The sequence below is a fragment of the Mesocricetus auratus genome, unplaced genomic scaffold, assembly GCF_017639785.1.
Source record: "Mesocricetus auratus isolate SY011 unplaced genomic scaffold, BCM_Maur_2.0 Super-Scaffold_15014, whole genome shotgun sequence".
NCBI classification, from domain to species: Eukaryota; Metazoa; Chordata; class Mammalia; order Rodentia; family Cricetidae; genus Mesocricetus; species Mesocricetus auratus.
The window spans coordinates 42788564-42805011 of record NW_024429186.1 but is presented as its reverse complement, the minus strand read 5'-3'; the positions used below and the strand labels follow the sequence as shown (position 1 = coordinate 42805011).

Genomic DNA, 16448 nt, shown 5'->3' with positions numbered 1-16448 from the left:
GTGGCTAATGGAAGGTTCCAGTAACCAGTAATGTTAAAGTTCACTTGTTTCAACGGTTGTGATAATTGAATGATGTTCTGTAATGTTCTTCCTATAATAGGATTCAAAAAAATTCCTCCTTAGGGGAAAATTTGGAAGCAGAAAATACAAAGGGAAGGGTCAGCTCAGGTAAGGTCTGCAGTAATTTTTTTGCAGCTTGAAGATTGTGGAATTGCATGGGCGTATCTGCACTTAGTTTAATAAATGAATGCCTGTAAGTTTCATATAAATGAAATTTGTAAGAATTTAAATCATTATAAGTGCACAACACTGCCTTATTAGGGCAGCCTGGCATGACTCTCTTCATTAAGGGAATTATCTTGATGCAAGACACAGCATGGTCCCAAACACAGGCATTGATCTTTGTTGTAAGTGTGAGTTTTGCACAGGCTGATTCTCATAAGACGGGGGTGTCTCTTATAATTATCACTAGTCTGAGATCACAGGTATCCTCAGGCTCCGAAGCGGAATTTTTCCAAAGCTTGGTACAGTCCATGGGAGGTTAAACTCAGACAGCCGTTACCCAGAATCCTCCTGTCCTGTCCCCAGAGAGACGCAGGAAATTACTAGTGCGTGAATGATGGGAGAGATGACGGCAGGCACACTGAGGTTAGAAGCATGAGCCCGTGGTCAGATCACTATGGCTCTGTCTCTGTTCCCTAAACGAGTGATTCCCAGAGAACTGGTACCCCTGCTAGTGAATGACAGTGGTGACAGTAGTACCTACCACAGAGTTTTTATAAGGGCTACATGAGGAAAGGCAGGAGGTATGAGGTAAGTACTCGGAAGTGATGGTTATTTTCAACTTGCTAGCTTGGTGAGACGGGCAGTACTGTGACTCCGGGGTAGGGACAGCTAGTGGCCCTGTTCTTGTTAAGGTACCCTAAACTGATGTGGTGAAGGGAGGAGAGCAGCTTACTTTCTTCCAGGCAACAGTGGCTCAGAAGGTAGAAGCCAGATGTCACAAGATTAAACTTGAGAGACGCTTAAGAAGGGTTTAGGCAGCTTACATGGGACTTTTCTCGTTCTTTCCCCCTTGTTCCTGCTTCCTGCTTCCTGTCTGGAGTGCCATTTGGATGCCTAAATTTCTGGCCCCAACTCATAACGCCCAAAAGAAAGCTGCCAGCTAAAGGTTGTGAAGGAAGGACAGAGGATATTCAGTAGCCTTGGAATGCTTACCTCTGCCTCTGTTCTTACTTGTTTAAATGAAAGAAAAATAAATGGTCACATTTAAGCCTATGTTTATTGCTGGCTGTTGTGAACAACATCTGACCCAACCCCTAACTGGCATCAGTACTGGGTAGTAAGCTCAGGAAGTCTGATCCCCCCCACAAGTGTCCCCACTGCCCCGGGCAATTGGAGCAAGCCAGGGGTCCTAGAAAAACTGGCTGCCCTTGAGGATCTGTCTAAAGTCATAATCTTCTTTGTGTCTGCTTGGCCCCAACAACCAGCACGTAACCTGACTGGCAGCACTCTGTAAGGCGCACTGCTGAGTAAGACCATGAATAAGCCCCTCAGCCATTCTCCTCTGTTTCTCGGGGTGGGGGTGTGGGGGGGTCTTCACTTCTTCCACAGCCTCAGGCTGGCATCAGCATGGAGCCTGGGAAAAATCGAAAGTGCTTTCAGACTCTAGAAGAAAAAAAAAATAAACTGGAGATGACAGATTAAGATGGAAAGAGAGATCTTGTGCATTGAGCTGCATCTTTAAGAGTATGTTTTCGGTCGTGTCAGGGTGGCCGGGTGGTCTAAGGCACCAGGCTCAAGCTCAGCTTCGGCGGAAGAGTATGTTTTTGGTGGTCAAGTGCAGGTGTGGTGTTTGAAGGAGATGATACATTATTAAACGGTCTCCCATCCAAGTACTAACCAGGCCCAACCCCGCTTAGTTCTGAGATCAGATGAGATCGGGCACATTCAGGGTGGTATGGCCGTAGACAACATTATTAAATGGAAGTGGCGATCTTAAGTCCCTTTTATGAAAACATTGTTTACTGGCTGGAAAAATAACAAACGTAACTTTGAAACTAGTTGAAGCAGTTTATAAAGATTAACTATTGAGAATCTTTTTCCAGAAGAACATAGTACACAGACTTTTCAGCCTCCTGAACTACAACAAGCATGTTCAATATGTAAGGCTATCCAAATGGCCTCCTGCAGTACATACTTATAACCTTTGCAACTCTTGGTTTTTCTCCCTCCATCTTGGACATTTCCCCAAATCTGTGGCTATCCATGACTCTGGTTCTATTCAGGGTGGCAGCACGATGATTATTCCAATATCCTTCCCTTGAACACAAAGTCTGTTTGGATGTAGCCTTGACTTCACTCTGGTGCTCACCACTAACAGAGAATGAACTGAGTGCTCAGGTCATCAGGGTGGCTGGAAAACATCCAGCTGTGGAAAGAAAAATATCCTAGGACCAGTGCTTTGTGGCTACAGAGCTTAGCTTCAGGAACAAACATCTAAGCATAGGATGGTAGCTGCGCTTCCAGACACTCGTAACCAGGGAAGGGACACAGTGGAGAGATCACCCAAAGAGGAGGTTTTTTTTTCAATCGACTCTCACTTACAGCATGGCAGCCTATGGGATGCGGGGCAGTCATCCCTTCTGGATCCAGGTTCCAGGTCCTAAGGAGGAAGTGGTCCAAACCAAGCCCTGTGAGTGTGATCTATACCCTGGTTAGCTTCGGCTGTGGCTGAGGAGATGAAGGGCATGAGCCATACTCCCACCACAGTCAAGCATGCTCCCAAACATCATAAATCATTTGGCCAGTTGCTCTAACCACAGATCCCCTAATAAATGCCGAGAGCGGCTGCTCCAAGGTTGAGTATCTAACTGGGTTCAAGCAAGACACTCCGATGCTGAGTTAATCATCAAGCAGGGATTTGAAAGAGGGAAGAGGTCCAGGGACCAGAGGCCAGAGTCCAGCTGGCCCAGGTGCACAGACCTGTGACAGAGGTGCAGGCTAAGATGAGGGATTGAAAGGGTAGAGAAAAGGGAGTCAATCAACAGGGCTAGGTGGTAAAGGAAGGAGGGTCCAGGGAAGAATATAACAAACATGGGGAATAGAGCTGGTGAACAAGTAGGAGCAGAAGTGGTAGGGAACTCTGGAAGCCTCTTACGTATGTGTGTCCAGATGTTTATATATGAGCACACACAGGTGTAGAGATCACATAGCAGTATCAAATGTCTTCCCCAACTATTTTCTATCTTGTGTTTTCAAGCAGACTCTCTCATTGGCCTGGGACTCACAGATTGATTAGGGTTAGACTGACTAGGTCCGGTCTCTACCTCCTAATGCTGGTTTGACAAGTCGATGCCATCATACCCAGACTGAATGCAAGTGCTGTGGGTTGAACTCAGGCCTTCATGCCTGTGTGGCAAGAATTTTACTGTCTGAGCTATCTCCCCAGGCCCATGAAGCTGCTTTGAAGAGCCTGACTTGGTTAGATTAGCAATAGGGAGTGCCTTGCCTTAGGTGGAGACATCCCTGAGGCCGGTCAGAGAGGCCACAAGTGCTCTCGCTGGGACTTGTTTGCCAGAAAGCAGCTTACAAGGAACCTCTCAAGCTACTCCTGTCCATGCATGTTGGTGCTAGGCACCTGGGAGTATCCAGTCCCAGTGTTAGTGATTTGTTGGCACCATGATTCGGGATTTTCTAGCTGACCCCTTGGCTCAAGGAGAATTTCTCCACACCAAGATGGCAGAAACACTGGGCTTTCCTTTTCATGCTGAAGAAACAATGTTGAGTTATCTGACTAGCTGTGATGGGGCTCCATGGGGTATCTCAATAAAGGGATATTATGAAATTGTGGAGCCTGGGTTATAGCTCAGTTATAGAGTGCTTGTGTAACATGCACAAGACTCTAGGTTTAAACCCAACACTGTGAAAAAATATCACTATAGTGTTTGGGTGATAGGGAGGGTTCAAGGAAACAGAGTGTTGTGCATTGGATGCTATCAGGAATAGGGATAATTATATGATTACATATCTTTAATAATTCCTACCAAGGAAATAGGAGGAATGAGGTAAAACTAAAGCTATAATTAGTAAAGAAACAGAAGTCACCCTGATTAGCCAGGAAGGGGCATTGTTGGTCACTTTTGTGGTTTGGACTGTGCTCTTATTTTTTATCTGGGTTCAGACATGATTATAGAGTAATCTTATTTGTTTTGTGTGTTTTGTTTCTGCTCCACTGTGGTCAGAGTGGCCTTGTCTGCTGTTGATACTCCATGCTCACAGGAGCATGGCGTGGGTACCAGGCAGGGGGTAGACTCTCCAGGCTTTCTCTTCCTTGGGAGAAAACAGACACTTTTATCTACAGGCAACCAGGAGCCCTTGGGAGAGAGAATCTGAGGGCCCACAGCATGCAGACCCAAGCAGAAACTCCACTTGAAGGTCGAGAATGGGCTGAGGAAATCCAGGTGCCCTGGTTCATGGCTGCCTCCCATCTATTCTCTACTTGGCAAGCACCGTGGCTGAGTAACACACTCAGGCTCTTGAGAGAGCACACACATTAGTGAGAGACTCACTGCAGGTAGGACAATGAGGCACTTGGTCCCAGGCGGTGCTGAATGCTTCGTAGCAAACATGTAACTGGTAGCGCACAGTTAAACGCTCAGTGAAGAGCTGAGGCAAGGTGCCTCGCGATTCCACAGTGTTTCAAGAAGGGACGTTGGAAGTGCTCACATCACCAGCAACAGGAAGAGGCAAGTCTGTGGCCCATGGGTGAGGAGGAGACAAGGGCAGAGGCAGGCTGGGCCAAGGACATTTGAGGTCTGTTCCTTGTGTCCTGAAGTCACCGGAACCCTTTAGCAAGGAGAACCAGCAGGGTAGCCTCTCCTTGTGAGGCAGAGTCTGGCTTGTCCCTGACATATTGAAGCCAGGCCTGGGACTCTGAATTTCTCCTTGATGGTGGATGTCATGGTTTGGGTAGAGGTAATCTTTTCCCATTACTGCTGAGACTAATTGGCATAGATCCTTGCTCCAAACAACACAAATTTGACTAGTTCTGGGGGTGGAAGCCCTGACATCAAAGGGAGGCTCTTTTCCTTCCAGAGACTGTAGAAAAGCACCTATATTCATAACCTCCCTAGCTTCTGGAGACCACATAACCACCTTCTTTAGCCTGTGGACCCTTCCTCTGTCTTCATAGATGACAGTATAAAAACACTGGCTCTCTCTCTCTCTCTCTCTCTCTCTCTCTCTGTGCATACTTCTACTATCATCTCTCATTCTCAGACTCTGGCCTGTCTCCCTCTTGTAAGATCCCCTGTGATTATCCTGGGTTGACCCAGATAACATTGAGTAATCTCCCCATCTCCACGTTCTTAATTTAATAGCATTGTCAAAGCCCCACGGCCACCCACAGTAACACACCCATAGGTTTGAAAACTAGGTCTGGGGCATCTTTGGAGAACAATTAGTCCCTCTACTAGTGGTGGTCAAACAGAGCCAGAGATCTGAAATTTATCACAGACTGGTCAGCTGGCTAAATGTGTCATTAGCCACCAAGGTTCGCTTACTTACCTACACAAGCAAAACGAATACTCTTCTCATTAACCAGGGGGCGTTATTGCAATCATCCCACGACTTGATGTAGCACCCTTAGAGTAACAAGAAGTGCTGTCAAATAGAAAGCACAGTCTAATGTATTATAAAACCTGTAACATACGGGTTTCAAATGGTTCTATCTAGCAATACAAAAGTTCTAAAACCAGATGAGCCGAGTTTGAGCCCTCTTTTTCAAAATACCTCCTTGTAGAAAACCTTTGACTTTCATTGTGTAAAAGACTGGAAAAATGCTATCTTTTCACAGCAGCAGTAGCGTGGTGTTGAGACCAGACATCACTGGTAGGAACACACTGTAAAATGTGACACGGTGTTCTTTACTCTTCCAAGGAAGATGCATAATGAATTCAGCAGCAGGGTGATACCCATCACACCAAGACAAGCAGGCTTTGAATTTCCACTGCACACAGTGAACCAGAGATTAGCAAAAAGGGGCCATTCTGTTCCCATTGCTCCTCCTCTTACCTGCTGAGGGGTCAAAGGGCAGCAAAAAGAATGAAAATGTGTAGCACTTAAAATGGTTGCTAGAAAAATGCAAAATGTGCTCGTTACAACTACAGGGTCCCCATGTGATGCGTAAGTTCAAGTGAAGTTGACTTTCTCTAGAAAACAGTGGTCTAATCATACTTGATGTTAAAAGTATGAAATGGTTTATTATTGTTGTGTTGTGGTGTTAGGTGGCACTTAGGGTCTTTTGTATAATAGTGTTCTACCATTGAGCCATATCCCAGCTCTTTCCTTGGTGACTTTTGAGACATTTAAACAGTTGCCCATAAGTTGTTCTACCGAAGCAGCCTCTACTGCCTGGTTGTGTGCACAGCATGACTAGGAACCAGTGGGAACCAGATGCTGTCTCAGCATAGGCCGTAGAAAGTTCAGTCTACATTCCATTCTCCAGCACTTGCCTGTGTTAGATCCTATCCTTGGTGCTGGGAACACAGTGGGAGGTAAGACCTCCCTGTCCCCATGGAGTTTAGTACCATAAGCCAAATAATTCATATGCAAATTTGTAACTAAGATTCCTCAAGGCAAGGTTCTTGGTGCCGTGAAAGTTCATCATAGATGCCTGAACTTGGCCTCTGGGCTGTGACAGCTGAAGGAGATCTGAGAGCTGCATATGTGTGTCTGGTAGGAAACTAGAGAGTAGAAGAGCATTTCTGGCTGAAGGAAGGGCATGAAGAAAGGCGAACATGAGACATGCAGTGTGTCCATAGACCTTAGAGGAGGCCAATATGTCTCCACTCTAACCATGACGGGACGGAAGTAATGGTGTAGACCAGGATGCTGGGTAAGGAATGCTGGCTCCAAGAGCCATCGTGTGGACAGGTGCCACGACTGACCAGGCCGGGATGTCCTTTCACATCAGCCAAGGTTTTGTTTTGATTTCAGTGTTGCTGGGAGAATCCCATCATTGCACTAATCTGAAAAACTCATCAGATGGGGAATAATTGTCACATTGTCAACCCTGCACAGGTTTGTAGGCTGCCCAGGTTGCTCTTGTGTGTTCACAACTAGTCAAAGCCCAGCCGCATGCAGTAGGAATCGCCAACAGCTGCCCTCACTCCTCAGAGGCTTTCCCAAGTCTCTCACACAGTCTTGCACAGAGCAGCTGTGAAATGAAAGTGTGTCATCAAGGGGGGCTATCTAGCAACTTGTCCCAGTGCCCAGTGATAGGGCTCAAGGCTCAAGGCCTTGAACTCATGTTACGTTTTCTAGATTATAAAAAATGTATTTTTCCACAAACCACAACTGAATCATCTATATATTCTCCCCCCTCCCTCCTCCTCCTCCTCCTCCAAATTCATAGAACTGCAGCATTTTTTAAGTGGAAGAGAATCTTAAACAGCCACAGCAATCACCTTGTTGGAATCTTCATTGGAAACTTCAGGAAGTTTGAACACTTTGAGAAGCAGTAATATTTTCTTCTAAGGAGAATAGAAGTGCTATTTTCCACTAATGTAAGAGAGAAATGATTATGCTGGCCTTTTTTAGTGACTCACTATTGACTCCTAGCACATGTGCTGTAACGGAAAGATTCTGTTCCTATCCTTAATTCACTGTGACCTCGAAAGGCACATTACCTCAGGCGCCCTGTGCCTCCACACTCAGAAATAAAAACGCAAAATTACTACAAATGATGATGATACATTCTTTTTACATCAAAACACAATGCATGCACAAACAGTACACACAGAGACACAGAACCACATAGATGTACACACAATCACAAAGACACACAGACACAGAATCACATAGATATACACACAAACACAAATACACACAGACACAAGCACACAGTCACACAGACAGACATACCGCGATACAAACATACGCACATACACACAGACACACACACACATTTGTAAACACTAAGACACTGACACACAGAGAGACATGAGCACATGTAGATACACACACACACGTGACTACGAAGATTAGGAATGCAGTGTGAAGCAGATGAATCAGATAGCTTAGTCTATAACACCCCTCGCTATTCGCCCACTGTCACAGAGCTGGAAAGAGAAATTCCAACAACTGGAAAAAATTGGCAAAAAAAATATGATAGCAATTCAATAATGATGCAATCATTTATTGTACATTGTTTTTAAAAATTGCCCTCATTAAAAATATCAAATAATATTACTATAATGGTTCAGATGTAGTTTTTCAAATTTAATTAAAATTTCACTTTATAAAAGTTTTTTTGGGGGGCATATTGAGATGGGGTTTCTCTATGTAGTCTTGGCTATCCTGGAACTCACTCTATTGACCAGGTTGGCCTCAAACTCAGAGATATCCACCTGCCTCTGCCTCCCAAGTGCTGGGATTAAAGGTGTGCACCACCACTGTAGGCTGATCTCTAATATTACGTGATGAACTTGACCATTAACCTATAACAGCATGGTGCTGTACGTGGGATGTTTGTCCATGAGCACACACATTCACCTCGTGACTTTCAGGAAGGCTGTAAAGCTGCTGTAAATGCATGCTTCTGAAAAGTGCTTCACACCTCATGCCTTGATGTCTTAGATTTTACAATTATGACTATTTGAAAATAGGCAAAGCCATCAACCCTGGTATTTCGATGTTTAAGTAAAATAAGCTCCAAATCCCAGTGTTACATTTTTGCCTTTGCCTGTGTAGCACTGGGGAGCCTAGCATTGTCACAAAGCTCTCGGACATCTCTGATGAGAGAATAACAGCCAAAGGAAAGAGAGAAGGGGAGGGGAGGAAGGACAAAAGGAACGAGAGAGGGAAGGGAAGAGAAGATGGTCTGGGGTAGGGTAAAGAGAGCACTGAACGTTGCTTCTGCCTTCGCCATCACTTCCTTATGACAAATGGAAACAAAAGACCATTGCCTTTGCAGATTTTTTTTTTTGAGACAGTATTGCTGGAGTCCCCCGGTGAGGTGGCAATTTTGTGGAATTTCCCTGGGCAATAAGAAGCCAATGTTGCTTTTGACAGATGGTGTGGCCTAATCCCAGGCACTACTTCTATGTTTAATTTGCTATGGTAACAAAAACTATGTTGCAGTAATACTTACAACACTAGTCTATAATTACTGTCTTGAAAGGAGAGTCATGGTTTTGTGTTTGTTACTAATGATTAAAATGATAAATGCTCTTTATTTTTGAATAATGAGAAAATATTAACAGATATTCACAAGAAAGTAAAGATTACCTATTCAGACATGATGGTTATTACTATCTTGGGTTCAGGTTCTTAAAATGCAAACAGAAAAAAGTGATCATGCTCACTCCACTGTAGGTTGTGTGCATTCTGTCATGCAACACCTCTGTCCATCTTTTAAAATTATTGCATTATTCTTCCATTTTCCTTTGACAATATTTAGGCTGTGTTTGGTTACGATAACTTACATGCTAAAGAATATTCTTATGGGGCTACATGAGATGGCTTAACAGGTCCTCAGAGGGCACTTGCCAACAAATTGACAACTTGAGTCCAATCCCAGAGAGGATGGACTCCTGCAGCTATATTCTGATCTACACACACACACACACACACACACACACACACACACACACACACACACACTAAATAAATAAACGTTAGAAATTTTAAAAGAACATCTTGTCTGAATTTTTTTACATTTATCTTATTACGCTGGGATAAATTCCTAGACATGAACACATCTATGTGATTCTTCGAATTTTAGAAAGTGATTTCAGTGTGCCAAACTGCCCTTCAGAAACTTGGAATCAATTTTACACTCCTTGCAATATGTCCATGTTCCTCCCTATTATCTCACTTCTCACAACATAGTTACTGTTTTCAAATGCTTTCAGTTTTATAAGTTAAAAAGTGTTTTCATTTGTATTTTAATGGGTACTTCATTATTACTAGTAAAGTGAAATATTTTTATGTTTATTGTCCATTTAAATTTTCCCTTTTTGTAATTTGTTTGAACTGTACCTTGCCTTTTCATGGATTTCTAAGAGATCCTCATGATTCAAAATTGTTTACCTTTCACTGTCTATCCAGCTTGAAGATTCTTATTTGACAGACCACTCAAACTCTTGGAATAATGGTTGGTGCTTTTAATTACTCTGTAGGCCTGACAGAGGAGAGAATGTCTCTCCTGGATCATAGATTTTCAGATGTGGAAAAACCTAAAACACCTTCTATTCCAATGCCCTATGTTAATGGGTGAATGTTAGAATACAGACTTGTTTATAGTTGAGAATGCTTCCCAAGAAGAGTAGAGATGAGAATCAAAACTGGTTTATAGAGTTGATACAGAAACATGGATGGTCTCCTAAAATGAAGATGGGTGAAGATAGTTGCAGTAAGTGTCTCCCAATGACAGCAAAAGCAGAATAATCCTGGAGTGATCTTCCAATAATCAAAATCTAAGCCCTTGTGGGAAGATAAGCTTCCTGAGCCCCAGTTTGGGAAGAAAGTACAGTGGAACCATCACAGATCCCCTACACAGTAAACATGCAGGTCCACAGGAGGGAACACCAGCAGCAATTGAGGCTTGAGTTCAGACATTTCTCAGTATGGCTCCTCTCACGCTAACAGACTTATAAAGGTCATCCAGGTGGGAAGTCAGTAAGCATTCCTGAGACAGGAAACACAACTGTGACTCTGCAAGGGCTGCATGAGAAACACTTTTGTAGCCAAGGCCTCGCCGGTAGCCCAGATAGTCTGAGGAGGCTTGTGAATGTGTTTTCTGTATTGAGGAAACTCTCAAACTGACAACGTTAAAATCCACAAATTTGCATAATTAAAATATCTTTTTAAGTGTGTAAATGTATAGAACTTAGTAAGATTAAGAAAAAGCCAGCTGTCCATCTCCTAACCTCTCTACTTGTCTAAAGCTCTTCCCAGCAAATGACCTTCTAGTAAGAGCACTGAAGTACATAACATAGTTTAGTTCCTAAAGTGATTTTGTACTTAAATCTATCTTAATAGGAAATACAGTTGAATAGTTCTTCATTGTGACACAATTCAATCACATAAATGAAGAATATTTTGTAACCATTTTCCCTGTACTTGGATATCTGTGTTATTCTCAGGTTTTTTTTTTTACAGTGATGCTATAACTGAGACACTTTTGCATACCAAGGATACAAAAACGTAAGTATTTGTAATTTTGGCAGAAATTGCTCACTATCCCCACTGAGAGACTACTGAGTTCACACCCTCCCAGTAATACAGGATATGCCTCTGCCCTCACATCGCTGTTTGAGTGTGGTCACCCACAAAAAGTCTTTACTAATATGATAGGTAAGTGATGTTGTCTCAGTATGGTTTTAATTTGTATTTCTCACAGGTGACGTCATGAATCTTTTCATTGTATTTCTTTCTTATAAAATTGCTCACACCTTTAGTTCTCTTCATTTCAAATATGGTTGGTCTTTTTCATGTGATTTGTAAGTAGTGTTCATACATACTGACGGGGAATTGGCTGCTTAGTCTGTGATCTTAGTTGCACATATTTTCCCCCTTGGTGTCTTTTACCTTTACCATTAGCGTTTTCAAAATGCTTTCATTTCATTTTTAGTTTATGAATTATTTTCAACAAGGGCTTTCTGGTTCTGAGACAATGGAAGACAAAAGATAAGCCTGGAGATAGAAATGGAGAGTGTACCCTCTCTAAAAGGAGATCACATTCAAAGTCTCTACAGATTTGTAGTTGCTCCATGAGTAGCATGCAGTTAAAATGTGCTAACTACAGTCCAAGTCGGGCTCGCATGACTGAGAAACCAAAGGGAAAAGAGCAGGTACAAATGGATGCTAACACTGGGGAGAACAGACAGTAACTACCGTTACATGTCAGACAAGAAAGCATACACAGTGGTATCAGACTTTTCCAGGAAGCTCCCTTCCACCACCACCACCCCTGTGCAGCAAACACCTCCTCTCTGGATAATCCTGACAGTTTTCCTGCATGACTTGCTCAACTTACCACCATATAAATAGTACTCTTTGGCTCAAAGCACAGAGATTGTAAAACCATGCCACAATCAAGTTCAAGACCAACCACTTGTTAACTGTTTGACCCTGGAAGAGCTACTTAGCTTATTTGCACATGCCTGTTTCCATGCCTATAAAATGGAGTTATTAAGATAATTAATTGGGAGGTGATTAGGCTGCCCCAACTCCAGCACCCTGAGTTCTTACGTAAGCCTGTGTAACTTAAGTTTAACTAGCTTTGCCAGGGACTTTTCACTGGAATGATGTGAATCTGGCTATCACTCTACCCTTCTAGAGCCCGTTTGTTTTTATCGTAGGGGTATGAAGTGTTTTGCCTCCATGTGAGTTATGTGCACCATGTGCATGCGGTGCCCTTAGAGTCCAGAAGAGGGCACCAGATCCCCCAGAACTGAAGTTACACACATGTAGGACTGGGAACCAAACTGAAGTCCTCTGCAAGAGCATCACCATCAAGTGCTCTTATCCACTGAGTCATCGCTCCAGCCCCTACTGTTCTACTTTAACCTAATATTTTCTTTACCCTACTTTCACATTTTCCCTCTCCAAAAGCTTTTTCCTTGTGTGCCACTGGTGGAGCCCCAAACTAGTCCTGGAAGTGCTCAGTTCCTAAGCAATCTGTCTGACCAAACACATTCAGTGAAATGTGATTTAATATGCCTAACTTTGTCTTCTAACTGCCTATAATGGTAATTTCCTTGGAAAATATTTTTGAGGAATTCAGGTGTATTCATACTAATTCAATTGCAATGACAATATATTTAATTTGTTCTAGATTTCTTCATAAATTCCATTTGCTGAGTATTGTAGAAAGAACATTATTTTGGGGGTCCAGTATACCCACTTTATCCCCATTTGAAACTGTGAATATTTATTTAGGGAGGTAAGTTCTTGGGAGAAAGTCCTTAAGATACTAAGATGTTTCATTATTTAAATTTTTTATTTTATGGATATAAAGTTTTGCCTGCACACGCTATATATATACACCATATATGTGCCTGGTGGCCTTGGAGGCCAGAAGAGGGTGTTGGATCCCTTGCAGCTGGAGTCACAGATAGCCATGAGTCACTGTGTGGGTGCTGAGAATTGGAGCCAGGTCCTCTGAAAGAACAGCCAGTGCTCTTATCCACTGTATCAATTCTCCAGTACAAGATGCTTAATTCTTTAAAATGGTATGTGTTTCTTTCTTCTAGAGCATATGACTACATGAGAAAAAAGAACTGTGAGTCAATGACATTATGACAGCACAGAAGACATTGAAGTTTATACCAGAACCCCCACCACCTGTCTGCTACACATGTCTGGTCCTTGGGTGTAAACAATGGGGTGCACTTGGCTCCATCTGGCTGTTTGAGCTCAGTAGGTGGGTCTACTGTGTTCCAGAGCCCAAGCCATTTGCCTCTAACTCTATAGACTTGTTCCCTATTTGTGACAACTCCACGCTTCTGTCATCCCCTCAATCTTGCTCCTTCCTGGAATGTGCAAGAATTGTCAATGTTTCAGAGCAAGCACCCTCTTTAGGAGCTCCCCCAATGCCTGTTCCTATCCTTTGTAATACTTTCTCAAGTTGGAAACTATATTTTCGTGGAAGTATTCACTTAATACTTTCTACTTCATCTTTGTGGTGGCAGCTCTGTCCAATTTTGATTATCATTGGATCTTCAGTGATTAGACCAGTACCCCTAACCAAATAAATGAGAAACCGGTAATTCTAGGGCCCTACAACGTAAGAACATAGTTGATCTTGACTTAAACTTCCGTATCTATACCAAGAGCCTTTGTAGTTTTCTGTTCAGTACCATTCTGTGTAGCCTTTGCTACACATTGATTATTTTTTGTCCAGGTGGAAAATATTTAGCCCAGGGATAGAATCATATGTCAATCTAAGCTAATCATGCCGTTCCATCCACTTTCCCTGCAAGGTGTCAGTGTTATGGCACATTATTCTGGTTAATGAGTTAGAAAGAGATGTCTTCTGGGAGGCTTTGGAAAACTTTGTGGGAGACAGAAATAAAAGGTGACTATTCTTTTACACTGTCACTCTCAGACATGGACTTAAATCTGAGATAAATGTCAGATACAGCTTTATGTGACATTTGTGAAGCATCCAAGTGGTGACAGTTAGGATGAGGTAGAAATGCAGGTCAAGGCTGTAGGGTGAGGAGACAGGATCAAAAATGATGAACATCAAAGGCTGAAGCCAGAAAAGGGAAACCAGGGACCGTGAAAACCAAAAGGTGTGTACTTGTGTGAAATCTGTAGAGTGTTCGCCTAACTTGCACAAAGCTCTGGGCTCAATCCCCAATACCGGCATGCAGGAAGTGGAAACAGGATCCAAAGTTCAAGGTCATCCTCAGGAACATAGCAAGTTCAAGGCCAACTTGAGATGCAAAGCAGATAATCTATTAATTAAATATTTTAAGATATCAAGGGGAAGATAAGACCAGTGCAGAGGGAAAAGTTCAGCAAATAGTCCACAATGGGGGTGGGTCATCCAAGGAATCCAGAAAGGAAATTTTAAGCTTCTTAATTAGCTGGGAAATGAGCTAAAAAAGACATACAGGGTTGGGTTTTTTTTGCAGAAACTTTAAATTATAGTAATGGATATAAAAAAAAAGACCTGAATATGGAGTGATATATCAGTTGCATGAAGCAATTTAGAATTTTAAGAATTGCTGTTCCTAACAACATATGAGACATATATATATATATATATATATATATATATATATATATGAACACAGACATATATATATATACCTGAAATCCAAGCCCATGGGAGCCAGAGGCAGAAAGACTGTTTGAGGTTAGCCTGGGCTATGTAGTGAGTTTGAGGCCAGTCTAAATATGCAACATGATCATGTCTTAAAAGAAAAGAAAAACAGAGTATAACTTGTTTTCCCAAACTAAGTTACTGGTCCTAGGCAATTCCTGTAAAAGATCCTCCTGCACCCTGTAGGAATCCTGACAAAACAATTTTGGAATTTACATACAAGAACTGACATTCAGAAGCAGCTCATTTTGAAAGGACAAGCAAGCAAAAATGGATTGACTTAATAGATATTAAGGTGAATTACAAAGCTATAAGTTTTAAAGCAAAACCCAAAAGACAAAGAGAATGGAGAATCAGGAAGTGAGGCCAGCTGTCCATGGGGACTTGGTATAGGCTAGAGCACAAGACGAATCTCTTGGGAGACAACAGATGAATCTGTTACCAGTGTGGTGACATTCAGCCTCCCCTAAACCACCCAAAAGAAATACCAAAAGATTAAAGACATTGGTGTCAAGGGTAAAACTCTGTGGGGAAATGTGAGACTATTCATGTGGTTTGGAATAGTCTCCTGTGAAGACATTTTGTAAAGAAAACGCAAGAAGGAAGAACCATAAGGAAACGAAAACCTGATAGAATTGTCTACAAAATAACATTGCTGAGTTTTTCTAAACCAGATGTGGTGGCACACGCCTTTAATCCTAGCACTCCAGAGGCAGAGGGAGGCAGATCACTGGTGCGGACTACAGAGTGAGTTCCAGGACAACCACGGTTGCCTAGTAAGACCCTGTCTTGAAAATCCAAGAAGAAAATAAAAATCTTTTAAACAAAAAAAGGATCATAAAAATCCTGCAGGTGGATGGTTGGTTGGGTAGATGCTGTGCAGTATTCCTAGCAGCCAGAACATGCTAATTGAAGAGTTAACAGGGAAAAATCAACACAGCAAAGATGCAATGTTAGTGGTGTAAACTGGTACAGTTATTCTATTCAGTAGTCACTCAGCTCAGAAAATAAAGCCAAGTGAACACTAGCGTGTAGATCATGGGGATATATGGGAAGGGCATTCATCATCTGTGTGTGTACATGCGTGAGTGTAAGTGTGTCTGAGTGTGAGTATGTGTGAGAGTGTATGTGTATGTGACTGTGAGTGTGTATGAGAGTATGTGTGTAAGTGTGTGAGTGTTAGTATGAGAGTATGTCTCCACGGTATATGGTACATGCCTTTAACCCCAGCACTCAGAAGGCAGAGACAGGCGGATCTCTGTGAGTTCGAGGCTAGCCTGGTCTATAGAGCAAGTGCCAGGATAGGCTACAAAGCTACAGAGAGAAACCCTGTCTCAAAAAAACAGAAAAAAAGAGTGTGTGAGTGTGTGTGCACATGTGTGTGAGTGTGAGTATGTGAGTGTATTGTGTGGGAGTGTATATAAGAGTGTGTGTGTCCCCGTATGCAAGCACTTGGAAACAACATGGCACTTGCTAGTAAAGCAATGGCTTGGTTAAGCGTAAAAAAACGTGGATCACTAGTCACACTACAAAGACTAATGAGATTTACATACAATGACAGGGATGGTTTGCTGAAGCATAATTTATATTACGCACATGTATATAC

General features: G+C 42.5%; 1 long non-coding RNA gene across 1 annotated transcript; it reads left to right on the top strand.

Annotated features, from left to right (window-relative positions):
* The first annotated feature begins 588 nt into the window (after positions 1-588).
* On the top strand, positions 589-13685 carry LOC121139473. The gene is made up of 3 exons (XR_005876429.1): positions 589-813; positions 11167-11211; positions 13263-13685. It is a non-coding gene; the product is annotated as an uncharacterized LOC121139473 (long non-coding RNA).
* The last annotated feature ends 2763 nt before the right edge of the window (positions 13686-16448 follow it).